Source organism: Ambystoma mexicanum, chromosome 6q, assembly GCF_040938575.1.
Source record: "Ambystoma mexicanum isolate Mex_15411 chromosome 6q, UKY_AmexF1_1, whole genome shotgun sequence".
Taxonomy (NCBI): domain Eukaryota; kingdom Metazoa; phylum Chordata; class Amphibia; order Caudata; family Ambystomatidae; genus Ambystoma; species Ambystoma mexicanum.
In genome coordinates this window covers 851,416,039-851,421,086 of record NC_090937.1, presented here as the reverse complement: position 1 = coordinate 851,421,086, position 5,048 = coordinate 851,416,039, and the positions used below count along the sequence as shown (strand labels likewise).

The window sequence follows — 5,048 nt, the reverse complement described above, 5'->3', positions numbered from 1 at the left end:
CATGCACTGTTTGAACTGAACAATCGTCCACTGGGAAATCGCCAGACACCCTTTGTGAGACTGACAAGTGAGAAAGTGGAATCTACAAAGACTCTTGTTGTGTGGAAAACTGACAAAGAAGCTAAGCTGCCTGTACAAGCCACTGCAGGCAGCATTGGACTTGATCTATCTACCTGTGAAGATGGTGTTATACCGGCGGGGCAAACCAAATCCATCTCGCTGGGTATTGGCATCAAATTGCCGGCTGGCACTTATGGACGCATTGCTGCACGATCCAGCCTGGCAAAACAAGGCATTGACATATTAGGAGGTGTGATTGATCCTGATTATAGAGGGACTGTTTCGGTACTTTTACATAATGCTGGTGCATCTGCAGTACCATTAACCAAATATGACCGAATTGCACAATTGATTTGTGAACAAGCAGTTGTCCCCCTAGTAGTAGAAAGCAAGCAATCTCCAGACACTACATTGAGGGGGGAAGGAGGCTTCGGTAGCACAGGAAAAAAGGTGTGGGTGCACCATCCTAACAAAAAGCCTGAGGCTGGGGAAGTGTTAAGTCAAGGTGTTGGAAGTACTTATGTTGTACTTTTGCATAATTCTGATGTGCCTGTTTATATTCCCGCTACTAGGCTCACACCACGAACGTAGAGCAGTATGAAGGGGATGGGACTTGCCTTGCTGTGGGTGCTCCTGGCCTGCCAAACCAACGCTTTCTCTGTAAAGAGTGGGTTATTGCAAGACACTACATGGACTCTGAGAATCGCATGCACTACACCTGATGCTCCAGTCCTGCGTGATAACTACAACCGCACCGTAACCTGTGAGAAAAGTGTTACAAATGAGTATCCACATGGAACTGCAAGAGTTCTAGATTGGCACATTGTTGGACACCTTTTATCACTAACTCATATGACTGGCGCCTACGAGATTTTAGGTCCAAAAGTTTCAGTGAATGGATCAAATAATTTGTTTGATGTTTCATGTTTCTTTTGTCCCAAGAACTGCAACGAGTGTACTCGCCAAGATTTTCTGGACTATAACTTAGCCACATGTTCTTCATATAATTGTACGTTGAAACAGCCTATACCAGATGGTAGTATGGTGTTTGTATCAAAAACCAATATTGTACTTGGTAGGCATCCCACTTGGAGGATGGTGTTTTTCAAATCTCACAAAGAGGAGTTGGTAAAACTGCTAGATTTTCCAATAGTAAGACAACATTTAAATTGCAGACATGTGATGCACGCTTCCATTATTTCAGAGGTACACTTAGACATAGACTTGTCACGGGGCAATGTCTCCTTAGTACTACCAAGCTGCTATAAATGGAGTCAATTTCTATGGCCCATCACCAAATTGCGCGTAGCTAGGGGTTTAGATTCCTTGATTGCGGGTGCAGCGGGAGTGGGAACGGGGGCTTTAAATGCTTTTGACATAGAAACTGTGCGCAACAAGTTAGCCACTATGGGTTCTGATGCCAGCGGCGCTATAAAACTTCTGGCTCAGTGGGGCCCATTGATAAGTCCTACCCTGCGCAACACTGCTACAAGTATTGGCAACCATTGGAAGTGGCAGAATTTCAGCTATGAAGACATTTTCTCTGCCATAGGACAGGTCAACAAAACTGCTAAAGACACACGATGTATTTTATGGCAAACTTTGCTAAATCAGCAGGTGTTAGCTTTCCGCTCCGAATGGGGGCGACTATCTTCAACCCACTGGCACACAGAGCTACAGTTACCAGCAGACATATGGATTAAGCCGCTTGCTTTTGATTGCATGAATAACACCTGCCATGCGTTAATGCAAGTGAGTAGGACCGCTTATGCTCTAGAAATATGGTGCCCTTTTATAGTACTGCCTATGAAAATCAATGGTTCCTGGTGGGTTCCGCAAATACGAGGGGAATGGTTAGACAGCCAAAACTACACCATCCACAGTCACACCTGCATGCCCTGGGATCAGGGGTGGGTGTGTCCCCTAACTGGGAGGGTTCCGGACCCATGTATACATCCCGTAGCAGGGGAGTGCACCTGGATGCAATACCACATAAATGGGACTGACATCTTTCAGATAGATCAGCATACAGCTTGCGTAGTTACTAATCATTCCTTGCTTATTAACAATTATAGGTTATTAGGGAATCCTCAAGTATTTTGTGTAGATCAAGTTGTGACTATCCTAGACATTGTTACTCATACCCTATATTCTCTAACCCAGTGGTCTCACACTACTCTGCATGCTGAGCTCACGCATTTGCTTAACTGGACTCTATCCTATGGAGTGATTACTGCCCGGCTTCAAGCTATTAGACAATTTGCTCAAACTGCTTGGAAAGATTTCCAGACGCTAGCTACCTCAGTTATTTCTGCAGAGTACAAGCTAATAATAGACAGAAACCAATTAATCAAAACTGCTGACCATCTGCAATCTGTTACTACTCACCACTGGTGGGATATATTCACTGGATGGTCTCCCTCCTCCACTAAACTGCTTAATATAATACTGCACCCATTGCTGTGGTTGCTGATTTCCCTAATATTCATACTTATCGTCTTCATTGGACTCTTGCGCAGAATGTCTTTCCTTTATACTAGAATGTCTGCGCTAGAGAAACGCTTAATTGGCCTACAGCACACTGTGCATGCTTCCAGATCATGGAACTGAGTCAGCATTTTCAGGCCTCACTTCGAAAGGGGTGGAATGTAGTGATAAGCTGCTAGGCGCTTGCAGTAACCTGCATTTGCACTAACCCACTGAGCTATCTTGTGTGTATTAGAGCCTATTCGAAGCGTGGAGGAAAATGCTGACATCAACCAGGACTCTCAAACTGGGTGAGCCTGCATGCTTGCAAGGGGTTAATTGCAAAGGCCTTTTTTGAAGACATAAAACATCGTGCTTTAGCAAGAGGCTCCATTCAGTTCGTGGGAGCCAGGCATTGCTTTGCCCGTCTTCGCTCTGCAAGTCAGGTGCACTGATAAGACAAGAATGCAAAGAAACAGTGCCCGAAGCCTGGGAGCCAAGACTGGCTGTTTCCAGTCTTGTAACTTTCCAAGCAAAAAACATGTTTACTGCCAGGAGGGAAGAGCCTAGAAGCTTCTCGAAGAGCTGACACGTCATGATGATTGACGTGCAGCTCCTAATAAGAGAACTATACTTGGACCAGGGAGGGGGGACTCATCCTGGACTGTTGGAAAGACGTGCGTATCAAGGACAGTGCCTGGACGACCAGCTGTGCGCTATCGGGGCCGAGGCTCCTAACATCACATCCCTGCTCTGGTGTAGGACTGTGGGGGCTTGGCCAGTCCTCCCCTCCTCTGCTGAGGAGTGCCGGGCACCAGATAGCGGCGAGGGTCCTGGATGTGATCAGATCGTATCTTCATCTACATTTCATTAGGAGCGTAAGACCAAATAATTGCATATTCATCTGTGATTGATAATTGGCATTATATAGCTTGCACTCTCTATTTCCACATTATTATAAATTGCTGCTTAGTTTTCATTAGTCATTGTAGATAATAAATGCAAGCATCATATTCTGTGTGATTGGCTTTTTTCCAGACTGAGTTCATCGTGCTTCTTAAACCTTATTTGTGTGGGAAGGTAATTAGGAGTGATTTACTTTGCACAAAGGGCTGGATCCCAGGGAGGTGCGGGTACTGTTTATCACTACAGTGCTCTTCCCCTCTGTGTTGGCCATTTCAAAGCACAAGAAGCTTCGAATGGGCAAAGCTTGAAGGGGACAGATGATGGAAAATGGGGAAATTGGACCACAAAAAAGGATCAATTGTGTCAAGCAAATAGCAGGTCTCTAGAGCGGAGTTAAGAACACAAACTGTACTGCAGCAGGTCAGTGATCAACATTTACAGCACACAGATTAATTTGAAAGAGCCAACTGACAGCACAATAAACTGCAGTGGTTCAGGAGCAGACAGAATTATAAACAAGTAGGGTGTGCGATTGCAAGAAGCATTCAGAGGAAATAATGGCTCGGTTTCAGTTAACACGTTACAGACTATTGGGTTCGATTACTTGACATTTAAGGGCAGTTGAACAGTGGCAGGCACATGGATTTAAAAATCCACACCAATGTGAGCGACTCGTCAGGCGAGGCTGCCATTTTCAAATGAAAAAGATTGGAATCCAATAGGTGCGCTTAGTGCATGAATAAAATACCTTGCAACAAAAAACAGCACAAGTCGTCCATTTGGCATCATCTGTAATAGAAAAAAAAGTGTTACTACAATGTTCAAACAGTGCATTGTAACTCAATCCCCCCGTTATCCCCCCAGCCCAAACAATATACTACTTAATGTTTCAGGAAACTATGCATGGTTATAAACATACATAAACTGCCTGTAAAATATGAAAGTCAAATCCTAACAGTATATGCAGAGGAAAGCACTTTTCAGGTGTACGCCCTTCCGAATATACTAGAGATTTGCAACACCATGAGTAGAGTAGCAATGAAAAACACATGCGTCTCAAAGACTGTCAAATGAAAGTGTGTCTCACAACTATCCGGCACAGAGTGGAGAAACTCCGCTCCAGGTTTTAGTGAGAAATATTCTCCCCTCCTGTGTTGGCACTACAAAGCATGGTGGGCTAAGAGTGCACATTCAAAGGGGACTGAAGGCAAAATTACAAAAACCGGGCGTTCCACTTCGTAAAACGGGTAGTCTCCAAAATAACTCTGGATCAGGGCATGAGTTGTCTGCGCATTCTAAAAGGCTGCCACGTGATGGCACAATGCAGTTAAAGCTTTTTGCATTAACAGAACAGAAGACGTACCTGTGGCAGTTACTGCAAAAGCTACCCTTTGGCTAAAATAAATGAGTCAGTGGCACAACCCCCGAGGAACAAACACCCGAGCACGGACCCACGAAACTAAGTGGCTCGGCCTAACCGCTAGAGTAACGTAAGATCCATGAGGCATAGAAATGTTTAATGGCAACAAGGGCGATCAGACACTGCAACTGTGCAGCAGGCTGCACCGACAAGTCAGGTTGTGCAATACAGCACGGGGGTAGGGTACTGACCAACC

The 5,048-nt window shown here is 44.9% G+C and overlaps 1 pseudogene; it reads right to left on the bottom strand.

Moving 5' to 3' along the window:
* Positions 1-4,506: 4,506 nt before the first annotated feature.
* LOC138517144 (small nucleolar RNA SNORA26) lies at positions 4,507-4,634 on the bottom strand (annotated as a pseudogene).
* Positions 4,635-5,048: the final 414 nt, after the last annotated feature.